The 18,041-nt window shown below is 34.2% G+C and overlaps 18 non-coding genes across 18 annotated transcripts; all 18 read left to right on the plus strand.

Annotated features, from left to right (window-relative positions):
- Positions 1-896: 896 nt before the first annotated feature.
- TRNAT-AGU (transfer RNA threonine (anticodon AGU)) lies at positions 897-970 on the plus strand. Its single transcript has one exon. It is a non-coding gene; the product is annotated as a tRNA-Thr (tRNA).
- Positions 971-1,878: 908 nt separating this feature from the next.
- TRNAT-AGU (transfer RNA threonine (anticodon AGU)) lies at positions 1,879-1,952 on the plus strand. Its single transcript has one exon. It is a non-coding gene; the product is annotated as a tRNA-Thr (tRNA).
- A 907-nt stretch (positions 1,953-2,859) lies between these two features.
- On the plus strand, positions 2,860-2,933 carry TRNAT-AGU (transfer RNA threonine (anticodon AGU)). The gene has a single exon. It is a non-coding gene; the product is annotated as a tRNA-Thr (tRNA).
- A 908-nt stretch (positions 2,934-3,841) lies between these two features.
- Positions 3,842-3,915, plus strand: TRNAT-AGU (transfer RNA threonine (anticodon AGU)). The gene has a single exon. It is a non-coding gene; the product is annotated as a tRNA-Thr (tRNA).
- A 908-nt stretch (positions 3,916-4,823) lies between these two features.
- TRNAT-AGU (transfer RNA threonine (anticodon AGU)) lies at positions 4,824-4,897 on the plus strand. The gene has a single exon. It is a non-coding gene; the product is annotated as a tRNA-Thr (tRNA).
- Positions 4,898-5,805: 908 nt separating this feature from the next.
- On the plus strand, positions 5,806-5,879 carry TRNAT-AGU (transfer RNA threonine (anticodon AGU)). Its single transcript has one exon. It is a non-coding gene; the product is annotated as a tRNA-Thr (tRNA).
- A 908-nt stretch (positions 5,880-6,787) lies between these two features.
- On the plus strand, positions 6,788-6,861 carry TRNAT-AGU (transfer RNA threonine (anticodon AGU)). Its single transcript has one exon. It is a non-coding gene; the product is annotated as a tRNA-Thr (tRNA).
- An 893-nt stretch (positions 6,862-7,754) lies between these two features.
- TRNAT-AGU (transfer RNA threonine (anticodon AGU)) lies at positions 7,755-7,828 on the plus strand. The gene has a single exon. It is a non-coding gene; the product is annotated as a tRNA-Thr (tRNA).
- An 893-nt stretch (positions 7,829-8,721) lies between these two features.
- TRNAT-AGU (transfer RNA threonine (anticodon AGU)) lies at positions 8,722-8,795 on the plus strand. The gene has a single exon. It is a non-coding gene; the product is annotated as a tRNA-Thr (tRNA).
- An 893-nt stretch (positions 8,796-9,688) lies between these two features.
- Positions 9,689-9,762, plus strand: TRNAT-AGU (transfer RNA threonine (anticodon AGU)). The gene has a single exon. It is a non-coding gene; the product is annotated as a tRNA-Thr (tRNA).
- A 908-nt stretch (positions 9,763-10,670) lies between these two features.
- On the plus strand, positions 10,671-10,744 carry TRNAT-AGU (transfer RNA threonine (anticodon AGU)). The gene has a single exon. It is a non-coding gene; the product is annotated as a tRNA-Thr (tRNA).
- Positions 10,745-11,652: 908 nt separating this feature from the next.
- TRNAT-AGU (transfer RNA threonine (anticodon AGU)) lies at positions 11,653-11,726 on the plus strand. Its single transcript has one exon. It is a non-coding gene; the product is annotated as a tRNA-Thr (tRNA).
- Positions 11,727-12,633: 907 nt separating this feature from the next.
- TRNAT-AGU (transfer RNA threonine (anticodon AGU)) lies at positions 12,634-12,707 on the plus strand. Its single transcript has one exon. It is a non-coding gene; the product is annotated as a tRNA-Thr (tRNA).
- A 907-nt stretch (positions 12,708-13,614) lies between these two features.
- On the plus strand, positions 13,615-13,688 carry TRNAT-AGU (transfer RNA threonine (anticodon AGU)). Its single transcript has one exon. It is a non-coding gene; the product is annotated as a tRNA-Thr (tRNA).
- Positions 13,689-14,595: 907 nt separating this feature from the next.
- On the plus strand, positions 14,596-14,669 carry TRNAT-AGU (transfer RNA threonine (anticodon AGU)). Its single transcript has one exon. It is a non-coding gene; the product is annotated as a tRNA-Thr (tRNA).
- A 907-nt stretch (positions 14,670-15,576) lies between these two features.
- On the plus strand, positions 15,577-15,650 carry TRNAT-AGU (transfer RNA threonine (anticodon AGU)). Its single transcript has one exon. It is a non-coding gene; the product is annotated as a tRNA-Thr (tRNA).
- A 908-nt stretch (positions 15,651-16,558) lies between these two features.
- TRNAT-AGU (transfer RNA threonine (anticodon AGU)) lies at positions 16,559-16,632 on the plus strand. Its single transcript has one exon. It is a non-coding gene; the product is annotated as a tRNA-Thr (tRNA).
- A 907-nt stretch (positions 16,633-17,539) lies between these two features.
- On the plus strand, positions 17,540-17,613 carry TRNAT-AGU (transfer RNA threonine (anticodon AGU)). The gene has a single exon. It is a non-coding gene; the product is annotated as a tRNA-Thr (tRNA).
- Positions 17,614-18,041: the final 428 nt, after the last annotated feature.

Consider the following 18,041-nt stretch of genomic DNA (forward strand, 5'->3'; position numbering starts at 1 on the left):
CATTTCTATCTCATCATTTGATAATTACTGTATTGCATCAGAAATAAGACTGTTGCACCCATGACTCTGCTTCAACAAAATGCTCTTGATTGCAGTGCATTAAGTATTTCCAGAAAAAATGGCTTTGTGTTTCTTAAGCAAGCTTTGAGATAAATGCTAATTTTGCTTTTATCATTTTCAGTCAGAGTTCTCCATTTGACTATATTATATTTGCCATTCCAACATCAGCTGTTTTTCTTGCTGTACGAAGCATTGAAGTAAAAGGCTAAGCCCCGAGGATGACTGCATTTGACCAATGTGGGAATCACACAATATATAGATAGTTGACCGCATTAAATATTTGGCAATCTAATCCTTCCAGAACACCTCTTAACACTCAATTTATACTTAAATAAAATAAAAATGCAGGAAACTGTTTAACTCTTAAATGAATAACTTTTAATTATGTGAATTGTCTTCTCATACTAATTAAAGAGCTTCAATATAAATTAACTCTTAAGCATGTCTTTGCTTTGTAAACCTGTTTCCACTTCCACTTACCATATGTTTCTTAACTACTGCCATAATGGTCAACCCTCCCAGATACATCTTCATGTCACAAATATCTGTTCAATCTCATGGCTTTTTCCGATATTAAAATATCAGGGTTTCAAAACATATTTGCCAGGAATGAGTTGAATGAAAAGACTGAGAGTGAAATGTTTCAAATTGAGAAAGGAGAATATGAGGCTTATATGAGAAAGAAGAGATAATGACATTTTTAGTTTTACACTCTATTTTACCAGCTGTTTACAGAATTAATGAGACACTAGTCTTATCAGGACTCTTATGAGCCTTTAACAAAGAAATGTATTTTTAGCTGTCCTTTCCCCTACAATGCAGCAAAGGTTTCGTGTGGTGCTGTGGCTTAGTTGGTTAAAGCGCCTGTCTAGTAAACAGGAGATCCTGAGTTCAAATCTCAGCAGTGCCTTTATTTGCCTACATTTCTATCTCATCATTTGATAATTACTGTATTGCATCAGAAATAAGACTGTTGCACCCATGACTCTGCTTCAACAAAATGCTCTTGATTGCAGTGCATTAAGTATTTCCAGAAAAAATGGCTTTGTGTTTCTTAAGCAAGCTTTGAGATAAATGCTAATTTTGCTTTTATCATTTTCAGTCAGAGTTCTCCATTTGACTATATTATATTTGCCATTCCAACATCAGCTGTTTTTCTTGCTGTACGAAGCATTGAAGTAAAAGGCTAAGCCCCGAGGATGACTGCATTTGACCAATGTGGGAATCACACAATATATAGATAGTTGACCGCATTAAATATTTGGCAATCTAATCGTTGCAGAACACCTCTTAAAACTCAATTTAAACTTAAATAAAATAAAAATGCAGGAAACTGTTTAACTCTTAAATGAATAACTTTTAATTATGTGAATTGTCTTCTCATACTTATTAAAGAGCTTCAATATAAATTGACTCTTAAGCATGTCTTTGCTTTGTAAACCTGTTTTCCACTTCCACTTACCATATGTTTCTTAACTACTGCCATCATGGTAAACCCTCCCAGATACATCTTCATGTCACAAATATCTGTTTAATCTCATGGCTTTTTCCGATATTGATATATCAGGGTTTCAATACATATTTGCCAGGAATGAGTTGAATGAAAAGACTGAGAGTGAAATGTTTCAAATTGAGAAAGGAGAATATGAGGCTTATACGAGAAAGAAGAGATAATGACATTTTTAGTTTTACACTCTATTTTACCAGCTGTTTACAGAATTAATGAGACACTAGTCTTATCAGGACTCTTATGAGCCTTTAGCAAAGAAATGTATTTTTAGCTGTCCTTTCACTTACAAAGCAGCAAAGATTTCATGTGGTGCTGTGGCTTAGTTGGTTAAAGCGCCTGTCTAGTAAACAGGAGATCCTGAGTTCAAATCTCAGCAGTGCCTTTATTTGCCTACATTTCTTTCTCATCATTTGATAATTACTGTATTGCATCAGAAATAGGACTATTGCACCCATGACTCTGCTTGAACATAAATCTCTTGAATGCAGTGCGTTAAGTATTTCCAGAAAAAATGGCTTCATGTTTCTTAAGCAAGCTTTGAGATAAATGCTAATTTTGCTTTTATCATTTTCAGTCAGAGTTCTCCATTTGACTATATTATATTTGCCATTCCAACATCAGCTGTTTTTCTTGCTGTACGAAGAATTGAAGTAAAAGGCTAAGCCCCGAGGATGACTGCATTTGACCAATGTGAGAATCACACAATATATAGATAGTTGACCGCATTAAATATTTGGCAATCTAATCCTTCCAGAACACCTCTTAAAACTCAATTTATACTTAAATAAAATAAAAATGCAGGAAACTGTTTAACTCTTAAATGAATAACTTTTAATTATGTGAATTGTCTTCTCATACTAATTAAAGAGCTTCAATATAAATTGACTCTTAAGCATGTCTTTGCTTTGTAAACCTGTTTCCACTTTCACTTACCATATGTTTCTTAACTACTGCCATAATGGTCAACCCTCCCAGATACATCTTCATGTCACAAATATCTGTTCAATCTCATGGCTTTTTCCGATATTAAAATATCAGGGTTTCAACACATATTTGCCAGGAATGAGTTGAATGAAAAGACTGAGAGTGAAATGTTTCAAATTGAGAAAAGAGAATATGAGGCTTATATGAGAAAGAAGAGATAATGACATTTTTAGTTTTACACTCTATTTTACCAGCTGTTTACAGAATTAATGAGACACTAGTCTTATCAGGACTCTTATGAGCCTTTAACAAAGAAATGTATTTTTAGCTGTCCTTCCCCCTACAATGCAGCAAAGGTTTCGTGTGGTGCTGTGGCTTAGTTGGTTAAAGCGCCTGTCTAGTAAACAGGAGATCCTGAGTTCAAATCTCAGCAGTACCTTTATTTGCCTACATTTCTATCTCATCATTTGATAATTACTGTATTGCATCAGAAATAAGACTGTTGCACCCATGACTCTGCTTCAACAAAATGCTCTTGATTGCAGTGCATTAAGTATTTCCAGAAAAAATGGCTTTGTGTTTCTTAAGCAAGCTTTGAGATAAATGCTAATTTTGCTTTTATCATTTTCAGTCAGAGTTCTCCATTTGACTATATTATATTTGCCATTCCAACATCAGCTGTTTTTCTTGCTGTACGAAGCATTGAAGTAAAAGGCTAAGCCCCGAGGATGACTGCATTTGACCAATGTGGGAATCACACAATATATAGATAGTTGACCGCATTAAATATTTGGCAATCTAATCGTTGCAGAACACCTCTTAAAACTCAATTTAAACTTAAATAAAATAAAAATGCAGGAAACTGTTTAACTCTTAAATGAATAACTTTTAATTATGTGAATTGTCTTCTCATACTTATTAAAGAGCTTCAATATAAATTGACTCTTAAGCATGTCTTTGCTTTGTAAACCTGTTTTCCACTTCCACTTACCATATGTTTCTTAACTACTGCCATCATGGTAAACCCTCCCAGATACATCTTCATGTCACAAATATCTGTTTAATCTCATGGCTTTTTCCGATATTGATATATCAGGGTTTCAATACATATTTGCCAGGAATGAGTTGAATGAAAAGACTGAGAGTGAAATGTTTCAAATTGAGAAAGGAGAATATGAGGCTTATACGAGAAAGAAGAGATAATGACATTTTTAGTTTTACACTCTATTTTACCAGCTGTTTACAGAATTAATGAGACACTAGTCTTATCAGGACTCTTATGAGCCTTTAGCAAAGAAATGTATTTTTAGCTGTCCTTTCACTTAGAAAGCAGCAAAGGTTTCATGTGGTGCTGTGGCTTAGTTGGTTAAAGCGCCTGTCTAGTAAACAGGAGATCCTGAGTTCAAATCTCAGCAGTGCCTTTGTTTGCCTACATTTCTTTCTCATCATTTGATAATTACTGTATTGCATCAGAAATAGGACTATTGCACCCATGACTCTGCTTGAACATAAATCTCTTGATTGCAGTGCGTTAAGTATTTCCAGAAAAAATGGCTTCATGTTTCTTAAGCAAGCTTTGAGATAAATGCTAATTTTGCTTTTATCATTTTCAGTCAGAGTTCTCCATTTGACTATATTATATTTGCCATTCCAACATCAGCTGTTTTTCTTGCTGTACGAAGCATTGAAGTAAAAGGCTAAGCCCCGAGGATGACTGCATTTGACCAATGTGGGAATCACACAATATATAGATAGTTGACCGCATTAAATATTTGGCAATCTAATCCTTGCAGAACACCTCTTAAAACTCAATTTAAACTTAAATAAAATAAAAATGCAGGAAACTGTTTAACTCTTAAATGAATAACTTTTAATTATGTGAATTGTCTTCTCATACTTATTAAAGAGCTTCAATATAAATTGACTCTTAAGCATGTCTTTGCTTTGTAAACCTGTTTTCCACTTCCACTTACCATATGTTTCTTAACTACTGCCATCATGGTAAACCCTCCCAGATACATCTTCATGTCACAAATATCTGTTTAATCTCATGGCTTTTTCCGATATTGATATATCAAGGTTTCAATACATATTTGCCAGGAATGAGTTGAATGAAAAGACTGAGAGTGAAATGTTTCAAATTGAGAAAGGAGAATATGAGGCTTATACGAGAAAGAAGAGATAATGACATTTTTAGTTTTACACTCTATTTTACCAGCTGTTTACAGAATTAATGAGACACTAGTCTTATCAGGACTCTTATGAGCCTTTAGCAAAGAAATGTATTTTTAGCTGTCCTTTCACTTAGAAAGCAGCAAAGGTTTCATGTGGTGCTATGGCTTAGTTGGTTAAAGCGCCTGTCTAGTAAACAGGAGATCCTGAGTTCAAATCTCAGCAGTGCCTTTGTTTGCCTACATTTCTTTCTCATCATTTGATAATTACTGTATTGCATCAGAAATAGGACTATTGCACCCATGACTCTGCTTGAACATAAATCTCTTGATTGCAGTGCGTTAAGTATTTCCAGAAAAAATGGCTTCATGTTTCTTAAGCAAGCTTTGAGATAAATGCTAATTTTGCTTTTATCATTTTCAGTCAGAGTTCTCCATTTGACAATATTATATTTGCCATTCCAACATCAGCTGTTTTTCTTGCTGTACGAAGAATTGAAGTAAAAGGCTAAGCCCCGAGGATGACTGCATTTGACCAATGTGGGAATCACACAATATATAGATAGTTGACCGCATTAAATATTTGGCAATCTAATCCTTGCAGAACATCTCTTAACACTCAATTTACACTTAAATAAAATAAAAATGCAGGAAACTGTTTAACTCTTAAATGAATAACTTTTAATTATGTGAATTGTCTTCTCATACTAATTAAAGAGCTTCAATATAAATTGACTCTTAAGCATGTCTTTGCTTTGTAAACCTGTTTTCCACTTCCACTTACCATATGTTTCTTAACTACTGCCATCATGGTCAACCCTCCCAGATACATCTTCATGTCACAAATATCTGTTCAATCTCATGGCTTTTTCCGATATTGATATATAAGGGTTTCAATACATATTTGCCAGGAATGAGTTGAATGAAAAGACTGAGAGTGAAATGTTTCAAATTGAGAAAGGAGAATATGAGGCTTATATGAGAAAGAAGAGATAATGACATTTTTAGTTTTACACTCTATTTTACCAGCTTTTTACAGAATTAATGAGACACTAGTCTTATCAGGACTCTTATGAGCCTTTAACAAAGAAATGTATTTTTAGATTTCCTTTCCCTTACAAAGCAGCAAAGGTTTCATGTGGTGCTGTGGCTTAGTTGGTTAAAGCAGCTGTCTAGTAAACAGGAGATCCTGAGTTTAAATCTCAGCAGTGCCTTTATTTGCCTACATTTCTATCTCATCATTTGATAATTACTGTATTGCATCAGAAATAAGACTGTTGCACCTATGACTCTGCTTCAACATAACGCTCTTGATTGCAGTGCGTTGTGTATTTCCTCAAAAAATGGCTTCATGTTTCTTAAGCAAGCTTTTTGAAAAATGCTAATTTTGCTTTTATCATTTTCAGTCAGAGATCTCCATTTGACTATATTCTATTTGACATTCCAACATCAGATGTTTTTCTTGCTGTACGAAGCATTGAAGTAAAAGGCTAAGCCCCGAGGATGACTGCATTTGACCAATGTGGGAATCACACAATATATAGTTAGTTGACCGCATTAAATATTTGGCAATCTAATCCTTGCAGAACACCTCTTAACACTGAATTTACACTTAAATAAAATAAAAATGCAGGAAACTGTTTAACTCTTAAATGAATAACTTTTAATTATGTGAATTGTCTTCTCATACTTATTAAAGAGCTTCAATATAAATTGACTCTTAAGCATGTCTTTGCTTTGTAAACCTGTTTTCCACTTCCACTTACCATATGTTTCTTAACCACTGCCATCATGGTCAACCCTCCCAGATACATCTTCATGTCACAAATATCTGTTCAATCTCATGGCTTTTTCCGATATTGATATATCAGGGTTTCAATACATATTTGCCAGGAATGAGTTGAATGAAAAGACTGAGAGTGAAATGTTTCAAATTGAGAAAGGAGAATATGAGGCTTATATGAGAAAGAAGAGATAATGACATTTTTAGTTTTACACTCTATTTTACCAGCTGTTTACAGAATTAATGAGACGCTAGTCTTATCAGGACTCTTATGAGCCTTTAACAAAGAAATGTATTTTTAGCTGTCCTTTCCCTTACAAAGCAGCAAAGGTTTCAAGTGGTGCTGTGGCTTAGTTGGTTAAAGCACCTGTCTAGTAAACAGGAGATCCTGAGTTCAAATCTCAGCAGTGCCTTTATTTGCCTACATTTCTATCTCATCATTTGATAATTACTGTATTGCATCAGAAATAAGACTGTTGCACCCATGACTCTGCTTCAAGATAAATCTCTTGATTGCAGTGCAATAAGTATTTCCAGAAAAAATGGCTTCATGTTTCTTAAGCAAGCTTTGAGATAAATGCTAATTTTGCTTTTACCATTTTCAGTCAGAGTTCTCCATTTGCCATTCCAACATCAGCTGTTTTTCTTGCTGTACGAAGCATTGAAGTAAAAGGCTAAGCCCCGAGGATGACTGCATTTGACCAATGTGGGAATCACACAATATATAGATAGTTGACCGCATTAAATATTTGGCAATCTAATCCTTGCAGAACACCTCTTAAAACTCAATTTAAACTTAAATAAAATAAAAATGCAGGAAACTGTTTAACTCTTAAATGAATAACTTTTAATTATGTGAATTGTCTTCTCATACTTATTAAAGAGCTTCAATATAAATTGACTCTTAAGCATGTCTTTGCTTTGTAAACCTGTTTTCCACTTCCACTTACCATATGTTTCTTAACTACTGCCATCATGGTAAACCCTCCCAGATACATCTTCATGTCACAAATATCTGTTTAATCTCATGGCTTTTTCCGATATTGATATATAAGGGTTTCAATACATATTTGCCAGGAATGAGTTGAATGAAAAGACTGAGAGTGAAATGTTTCAAATTGAGAAAGGAGAATATGAGGCTTATATGAGAAAGAAGAGATAATGACATTTTTAGTTTTACACTCTATTTTACCAGCTGTTTACAGAATTAATGAGACACTAGTCTTATCAGGACTCTTATGAGCCTTTAACAAAGAAATGTATTTTTAGCTGTCCTTTCCCTTACAAAGCAGCAAAGGTTTCAAGTGGTGCTGTGGCTTAGTTGGTTAAAGCACCTGTCTAGTAAACAGGAGATCCTGAGTTCAAATCTCAGCAGTGCCATTATTTGCCTACATTTCTATCTCATCATTTGATAATTACTGTATTGCATCAGAAATAAGACTGTTGCACCCATGACTCTGCTTCAAGATAAATCTCTTGATTGCAGTGCAATAAGTATTTCCAGAAAAAATGGCTTCATGTTTCTTAAGCAAGCTTTGAGATAAATGCTAATTTTGCTTTTACCATTTTCAGTCAGAGTTCTCCATTTGCCATTCCAACATCAGCTGTTTTTCTTGCTGTACGAAGCATTGAAGTAAAAGGCTAAGCCCCGAGGATGACTGCATTTGACCAATGTGGGAATCACACAATATATAGATAGTTGACCGCATTAAATATTTGGCAATCTAATCCTTGCAGAACATCTCTTAACACTCAATTTACACTTAAATAAAATAAAAATGCAGGAAACTGTTTAACTCTTAAATGAATAACTTTTAATTATGTGAATTGTCTTCTCATACTTATTAAAGAGCTTCAACATAAATTGACTCTTAAGCATGTCTTTGCTTTGTAAACCTGTTTTCCACTTCCACTTACCATATGTTTCTTAACTACTGCCATCATGGTCAACCCTCCCAGATACATCTTCATGTCACAAATATCTGTTCAATCTCATGGCTTTTTCCGATATTGATATATAAGGGTTTCAATACATATTTGCCAGGAATGAGTTGAATGAAAAGACTGAGAGTGAAATGTTTCAAATTGAGAAAGGAGAATATGAGGCTTATATGAGAAAGAAGAGATAATGACATTTTTAGTTTTACACTCTATTTTACCAGCTTTTTACAGAATTAATGAGACACTAGTCTTATCAGGACTCTTATGAGCCTTTAACAAAGAAATGTATTTTTAGATTTCCTTTCCCTTACAAAGCAGCAAAGGTTTCATGTGGTGCTGTGGCTTAGTTGGTTAAAGCAGCTGTCTAGTAAACAGGAGATCCTGAGTTTAAATCTCAGCAGTGCCTTTATTTGCCTACATTTCTATCTCATCATTTGATAATTACTGTATTGCATCAGAAATAAGACTGTTGCACCTATGACTCTGCTTCAACATAACGCTCTTGATTGCAGTGCGTTATGTATTTCCTCAAAAAATGGCTTCATGTTTCTTAAGCAAGCTTTGAGATAAATGCTAATTTTGCTTTTACCATTTTCAGTCAGAGTTCTCCATTTGCCATTCCAACATCAGCTGTTTTTCTTGCTGTACGAAGCATTGAAGTAAAAGGCTAAGCCCCGAGGATGACTGCATTTGACCAATGTGGGAATCACACAATATATAGATAGTTGACTGCATTAAATATTTGGCAATCTAATCCTTGCAGAACACCTCTTAAAACTCAATTTAAACTTAAATAAAATAAAAATGCAGGAAACTGTTTAACTCTTAAATAAATAACTTTTAATTATGTGAATTGTCTTCTCATACTTATTAAAGAGCTTCAATATAAATTGACTCTTAAGCATGTCTTTGCTTTGTAAACCTGTTTTCCACTTCCACTTACCATATGTTTCTTAACTACTGCCATCATGGTAAACCCTCCCAGATACATCTTCATGTCACAAATATCTGTTTAATCTCATGGCTTTTTCCGATATTGATATATCAAGGTTTCAATACATATTTGCCAGGAATGAGTTGAATGAAAAGACTGAGAGTGAAATGTTTCAAATTGAGAAAGGAGAATATGAGGCTTATACGAGAAAGAAGAGATAATGACATTTTTAGTTTTACACTCTATTTTACCAGCTGTTTACAGAATTAATGAGACACTAGTCTTATCAGGACTCTTATGAGCCTTTAACAAAGAAATGTATTTTTAGCTGTCCTTTCCCCTACAAAGCAGCAAAGGTTTCGTGTGGTGCTGTGGCTTAGTTGGTTAAAGCGCCTGTCTAGTAAACAGGAGATCCTGAGTTCAAATCTCAGCAGTGCCTTTATTTGCCTACATTTCTATCTCATCATTTGATAATTACTGTATTGCATCAGAAATAAGACTGTTGCACCCATGACTCTGCTTCAAGATAAATCTCTTGATTGCAGTGCAATAAGTATTTCCAGAAGAAATGGTTTCATGTTTCTTAAGCAAGCTTTGAGATAAATGCTAATTTTGCTTTTATCATTTTCAGTCAGAGTTCTCCATTTGACTATATTATATTTGCCATTCCAACATCAGCTGTTTTTCTTGCTGTATGAAGCATTGAAGTAAAAGGCTAAGCCCCGAGGATGACTGCATTTGACCAATGTGGGAATCACACAATATATAGATAGTTGACCGCATTAAATATTTGGCAATCTAATCGTTGCAGAACACCTCTTAAAACTCAATTTAAACTTAAATAAAATAAAAATGCAGGAAACTGTTTAACTCTTAAATGAATAACTTTTAATTATGTGAATTGTCTTCTCATACTTATTAAAGAGCTTCAATATAAATTGACTCTTAAGCATGTCTTTGCTTTGTAAACCTGTTTTCCACTTCCACTTACCATATGTTTCTTAACTACTGCCATCATGGTAAACCCTCCCAGATACATCTTCATGTCACAAATATCTGTTTAATCTCATGGCTTTTTCCGATATTGATATATCAAGGTTTCAATACATATTTGCCAGGAATGAGTTGAATGAAAAGACTGAGAGTGAAATGTTTCAAATTGAGAAAGGAGAATATGAGGCTTATACGAGAAAGAAGAGATAATGACATTTTTAGTTTTACACTCTATTTTACCAGCTGTTTACAGAATTAATGAGACACTAGTCTTATCAGGACTCTTATGAGCCTTTAGCAAAGAAATGTATTTTTAGCTGTCCTTTCACTTACAAAGCAGCAAAGATTTCATGTGGTGCTGTGGCTTAGTTGGTTAAAGCGCCTGTCTAGTAAACAGGAGATCCTGAGTTCAAATCTCAGCAGTGCCTTTGTTTGCCTACATTTCTTTCTCATCATTTGATAATTACTGTATTGCATCAGAAATAGGACTATTGCACCCATGACTCTGCTTGAACATAAATCTCTTGAATGCAGTGCATTAAGTATTTCCAGAAAAAATGGCTTCATGTTTCTTAAGCAAGCTTTGAGATAAATGCTAATTTTGCTTTTATCATTTTCAGTCAGAGTTCTCCATTTGACTATATTATATTTGCCATTCCAACATCAGCTGTTTTTCTTGCTGTACGAAGAATTGAAGTAAAAGGCTAAGCCCCGAGGATGACTGCATTTGACCAATGTGGGAATCACACAATATATAGATAGTTGACCGCATTAAATATTTGGCAATCTAATCCTTGCAGAACACCTCTTAACACTCAATTTACACTTAAATAAAATAAAAATGCAGGAAACTGTTTAACTCTTAAATGAATAACTTTTAATTATGTGAATTGTCTTCTCATACTAATTAAAGAGCTTCAATATAAATTGACTCTTAAGCATGTCTTTGCTTTGTAAACCTGTTTTCCACTTCCACTTACCATATGTTTCTTAACTACTGCCATCATGGTAAACCCTCCCAGATACATCTTCATGTCACAAATATCTGTTTAATCTCATGGCTTTTTCCGATATTGATATATCAAGGTTTCAATACATATTTGCCAGGAATGAGTTGAATGAAAAGACTGAGAGTGAAATGTTTCAAATTGAGAAAGGAGAATATGAGGCTTATACGAGAAAGAAGAGATAATGACATTTTTAGTTTTACACTCTATTTTACCAGCTGTTTACAGAATTAATATGACACTAGTCTTATCAGGACTCTTATGAGCCTTTAGCAAAGAAATGTATTTTTAGCTGTCCTTTCACTTACAAAGCAGCAAAGGTTTCATGTGGTGCTGTGGCTTAGTTGGTTAAAGCGCCTGTCTAGTAAACAGGAGATCCTGAGTTCAAATCTCAGCAGTGCCTTTATTTGCCTACATTTCTATCTCATCATTTGATAATTACTGTATTGCATCAGAAATAAGACTGTTGCACCCATGACTCTGCTTCAACAAAATGCTCTTGATTGCAGTGCATTAAGTATTTCCAGAAAAAATGGCTTTGTGTTTCTTAAGCAAGCTTTGAGATAAATGCTAATTTTGCTTTTATCATTTTCAGTCAGAGTTCTCCATTTGACTATATTATATTTGCCATTCCAACATCAGCTGTTTTTCTTGCTGTACGAAGCATTGAAGTAAAAGGCTAAGCCCCGAGGATGACTGCATTTGACCAATGTGGGAATAACACAATATATAGATAGTTGACCGCATTAAATATTTGGCAATCTAATCCTTCCAGAACACCTCTTAAAACTCAATTTATACTTAAATAAAATAAAAATGCAGGAAACTGTTTAACTCTTAAATGAATAACTTTTAATTATGTGAATTGTCTTCTCATACTAATTAAAGAGCTTCAATATAAATTGACTCTTAAGCATGTCTTTGCTTTGTAAACCTGTTTCCACTTCCACTTACCATATGTTTCTTAACTACTGCCATAATGGTCAACCCTCCCAGATACATCTTCATGTCACAAATATCTGTTCAATCTCATGGCTTTTTCCGATATTAAAATATCAGGGTTTCAACACATATTTGCCAGGAATGAGTTGAATGAAAAGACTGAGAGTGAAATGTTTCAAATTGAGAAAGGAGAATATGAGGCTTATATGAGAAAGAAGAGATAATGACATTTTTAGTTTTACACTCTATTTTACCAGCTGTTTACAGAATTAATGAGACACTAGTCTTATCAGGAATCTTATGAGCCTTTAACAAAGAAATGTATTTTTAGCTGTCCTTTCCCCTACAATGCAGCAAAGGTTTCGTGTGGTGCTGTGGCTTAGTTGGTTAAAGCGCCTGTCTAGTAAACAGGAGATCCTGAGTTCAAATCTCAGCAGTACCTTTATTTGCCTACATTTCTATCTCATCATTTGATAATTACTGTATTGCATCAGAAATAAGACTGTTGCACCCATGACTCTGCTTCAACAAAATGCTCTTGATTGCAGTGCATTAAGTATTTCCAGAAAAAATGGCTTTGTGTTTCTTAAGCAAGCTTTGAGATAAATGCTAATTTTGCTTTTATCATTTTCAGTCAGAGTTCTCCATTTGACTATATTATATTTGCCATTCCAACATCAGCTGTTTTTCTTGCTGTACGAAGCATTGAAGTAAAAGGCTAAGCCCCGAGGATGACTGCATTTGACCAATGTGGGAATCACACAATATATAGATAGTTGACCGCATTAAATATTTGGCAATCTAATCCTTCCAGAACACCTCTTAACACTCAATTTATACTTAAATAAAATAAAAATGCAGGAAACTGTTTAACTCTTAAATGAATAACTTTTAATTATGTGAATTGTCTTCTCATACTAATTAAAGAGCTTCAATATAAATTAACTCTTAAGCATGTCTTTGCTTTGTAAACCTGTTTCCACTTCCACTTACCATATGTTTCTTAACTACTGCCATAATGGTCAACCCTCCCAGATACATCTTCATGTCACAAATATCTGTTCAATCTCATGGCTTTTTCCGATATTAAAATATCAGGGTTTCAAAACATATTTGCCAGGAATGAGTTGAATGAAAAGACTGAGAGTGAAATGTTTCAAATTGAGAAAGGAGAATATGAGGCTTATATGAGAAAGAAGAGATAATGACATTTTTAGTTTTACACTCTATTTTACCAGCTGTTTACAGAATTAATGAGACACTAGTCTTATCAGGACTCTTATGAGCCTTTAACAAAGAAATGTATTTTTAGCTGTCCTTTCCCCTACAATGCAGCAAAGGTTTCGTGTGGTGCTGTGGCTTAGTTGGTTAAAGCGCCTGTCTAGTAAACAGGAGATCCTGAGTTCAAATCTCAGCAGTACCTTTATTTGCCTACATTTCTATCTCATCATTTGATAATTACTGTATTGCATCAGAAATAAGACTGTTGCACCCATGACTCTGCTTCAACAAAATGCTCTTGATTGCAGTGCATTAAGTATTTCCAGAAAAAATGGCTTTGTGTTTCTTAAGCAAGCTTTGAGATAAATGCTAATTTTGCTTTTATCATTTTCAGTCAGAGTTCTCCATTTGACTATATTATATTTGCCATTCCAACATCAGCTGTTTTTCTTGCTGTACGAAGCATTGAAGTAAAAGGCTAAGCCCCGAGGATGACTGCATTTGACCAATGTGGGAATCACACAATATATAGATAGTTGACCGCATTAAATATTTGGCAATCTAATCCTTCCAGAACACCTCTTAAAACTCAATTTATACTTAAATAAAATAAAAATGCAGGAAACTGTTTAACTCTTAAATGAATAACTTTTAATTATGTGAATTGTCTTCTCATACTAATTAAAGAGCTTCAATATAAATTGACTCTTAAGCATGTCTTTGCTTTGTAAACCTGTTTCCACTTCCACTTACCATATGTTTCTTAACTACTGCCATAATGGTCAACCCTCCCAGATACATCTTCATGTCACAAATATCTGTTCAATCTCATGGCTTTTTCCGATATTAAAATATCAGGGTTTCAACACATATTTGCCAGGAATGAGTTGAATGAAAAGACTGAGAGTGAAATGTTTCAAATTGAGAAAGGAGAATATGAGGCTTATATGAGAAAGAAGAGATAATGACATTTTTAGTTTTACACTCTATTTTACCAGCTGTTTACAGAATTAATGAGACACTAGTCTTATCAGGACTCTTATGAGCCTTTAACAAAGAAATGTATTTTTAGCTGTCCTTTCCCCTACAATGCAGCAAAGGTTTTGTGTGGTGCTGTGGCTTAGTTGGTTAAAGCGCCTGTCTAGTAAACAGGAGATCCTGAGTTCAAATCTCAGCAGTACCTTTATTTGCCTACATTTCTATCTCATCATTTGATAATTACTGTATTGCATCAGAAATAAGACTGTTGCACCCATGACTCTGCTTCAACAAAATGCTCTTGATTGCAGTGCATTAAGTATTTCCAGAAAAAATGGCTTTGTGTTTCTTAAGCAAGCTTTGAGATAAATGCTAATTTTGCTTTTATCATTTTCAGTCAGAGTTCTCCATTTGACTATATTATATTTGCCATTCCAACATCAGCTGTTTTTCTTGCTGTACGAAGCATTGAAGTAAAAGGCTAAGCCCCGAGGATGACTGCATTTGACCAATGTGGGAATCACACAATATATAGATAGTTGACCGCATTAAATATTTGGCAATCTAATCCTTCCAGAACACCTCTTAACACTCAATTTATACTTAAATAAAATAAAAATGCAGGAAACTGTTTAACTCTTAAATGAATAACTTTTAATTATGTGAATTGTCTTCTCATACTAATTAAAGAGCTTCAATATAAATTAACTCTTAAGCATGTCTTTGCTTTGTAAACCTGTTTCCACTTCCACTTACCATATGTTTCTTAACTACTGCCATAATGGTCAACCCTCCCAGATACATCTTCATGTCACAAATATCTGTTCAATCTCATGGCTTTTTCCGATATTAAAATATCAGGGTTTCAAAACATATTTGCCAGGAATGAGTTGAATGAAAAGACTGAGAGTGAAATGTTTCAAATTGAGAAAGGAGAATATGAGGCTTATATGAGAAAGAAGAGATAATGACATTTTTAGTTTTACACTCTATTTTACCAGCTGTTTACAGAATTAATGAGACACTAGTCTTATCAGGACTCTTATGAGCCTTTAACAAAGAAATGTATTTTTAGCTGTCCTTTCCCCTACAATGCAGCAAAGGTTTCGTGTGGTGCTGTGGCTTAGTTGGTTAAAGCGCCTGTCTAGTAAACAGGAGATCCTGAGTTCAAATCTCAGCAGTGCCTTTATTTGCCTACATTTCTATCTCATCATTTGATAATTACTGTATTGCATCAGAAATAAGACTGTTGCACCCATGACTCTGCTTCAACAAAATGCTCTTGATTGCAGTGCATTAAGTATTTCCAGAAAAAATGGCTTTGTGTTTCTTAAGCAAGCTTTGAGATAAATGCTAATTTTGCTTTTATCATTTTCAGTCAGAGTTCTCCATTTGACTATATTATATTTGCCATTCCAACATCAGCTGTTTTTCTTGCTGTACGAAGAATTGAAGTAAAAGGCTAAGCCCCGAGGATGACTGCATTTGACCAATGTGGGAATCACACAATATATAGATAGTTGACCGCATTAAATATTTGGCAATCTAATCCTTGCAGAACACCTCTTAACACTCAATTTACACTTAAATAAAATAAAAATGCAGGAAACTGTTTAACTCTTAAATGAATAACTTTTAATTATGTGAATTGTCTTCTCATACTAATTAAAGAGCTTCAATATAAATTGACTCTTAAGCATGTCTTTGCTTTGTAAACCTGTTTTCCACTTCCACTTACCATATGTTTCTTAACTACTGCCATCATGGTAAACCCTCCCAGATACATCTTCATGTCACAAATATCTGTTTAATCTCATGGCTTTTTCCGATATTGATATATCAAGGTTTCAATACATATTTGCCAGGAATGAGTTGAATGAAAAGACTGAGAGTGAAATGTTTCAAATTGAGAAAGGAGAATATGAGGCTTATACGAGAAAGAAGAGATAATGACATTTTTAGTTTTACACTCTATTTTACCAGCTGTTTACAGAATTAATGAGACACTAGTCTTATCAGGACTCTTATGAGCCTTTAGCAAAGAAATGTATTTTTAGCTGTCCTTTCACTTACAAAGCAGCAAAGGTTTCATGTGGTGCTGTGGCTTAGTTGGTTAAAGCGCCTGTCTAGTAAACAGGAGATCCTGAGTTCAAATCTCAGCAGTGCCTTTATTTGCCTACATTTCTATCTCATCATTTGATAATTACTGTATTGCATCAGAAATAAGACTGTTGCACCCATGACTCTGCTTCAACAAAATGCTCTTGATTGCAGTGCATTAAGTATTTCCAGAAAAAATGGCTTTGTGTTTCTTAAGCAAGCTTTGAGATAAATGCTAATTTTGCTTTTATCATTTTCAGTCAGAGTTTTCCATTTGACTATATTATATTTGCCATTCCAACATCAGCTGTTTTTCTTGCTGTACGAAGCATTGAAGTAAAAGGCTAAGCCCCGAGGATGACTGCATTTGACCAATGTGGGAATCACACAATATATAGATAGTTGACCGCATTAAATATTTGGCAATCTAATCCTTCCAGAACACCTCTTAAAACTCAATTTATACTTAAATAAAATAAAAATGCAGGAAACTGTTTAACTCTTAAATGAATAACTTTTAATTATGTGAATTGTCTTCTCATACTAATTAAAGAGCTTCAATATAAATTGACTCTTAAGCATGTCTTTGCTTTGTAAACCTGTTTCCACTTTCACTTACCATATGTTTCTTAACTACTGCCATAATGGTCAACCCTCCCAGATACATCTTCATGTCACAAATATCTGTTCAATCTCATGGCTTTTTCCGATATTAAAATATCAGGGTTTCAACACATATTTGCCAGGAATGAGTTGAATGAAAAGACTGAGAGTGAAATGTTTCAAATTGAGAAAAGAGAATATGAGGCTTATATGAGAAAGAAGAGATAATGACATTTTTAGTTTTACACTCTATTTTACCAGCTGTTTACAGAATTAATGAGACACTAGTCTTATCAGGACTCTTATGAGCCTTTAACAAAGAAATGTATTTTTAGCTGTCCTTCCCCCTACAATGCAGCAAAGGTTTCGTGTGGTGCTGTGGCTTAGTTGGTTAAAGCGCCTGTCTAGTAAACAGGAGATCCTGAGTTCAAATCTCAGCAGTACCTTTATTTGCCTACATTTCTATCTCATCATTTGATAATTACTGTATTGCATCAGAAATAAGACTGTTGCACCCATGACTCTGCTTCAACAAAATGCTCTTGATTGCAGTGCATTAAGTATTTCCAGAAAAAATGGCTTTGTGTTTCTTAAGCAAGCTTTGAGATAAATGCTAATTTTGCTTTTATCATTTTCAGTCAGAGTTCTCCATTTGACTATATTATATTTGCCATTCCAACATCAGCTGTTTTTCTTGCTGTACGAAGCATTGAAGTAAAAGGCTAAGCCCCGAGGATGACTGCATTTGACCAATGTGGGAATCACACAATATATAGATAGTTGACCGCATTAAATATTTGGCAATCTAATCGTTGCAGAACACCTCTTAAAACTCAATTTAAACTTAAATAAAATAAAAATGCAGGAAACTGTT

The sequence above is a fragment of the Mixophyes fleayi genome, chromosome 10, assembly GCF_038048845.1.
Source record: "Mixophyes fleayi isolate aMixFle1 chromosome 10, aMixFle1.hap1, whole genome shotgun sequence".
In the NCBI taxonomy this organism is placed as follows: Eukaryota; Metazoa; Chordata; class Amphibia; order Anura; family Limnodynastidae; genus Mixophyes; species Mixophyes fleayi.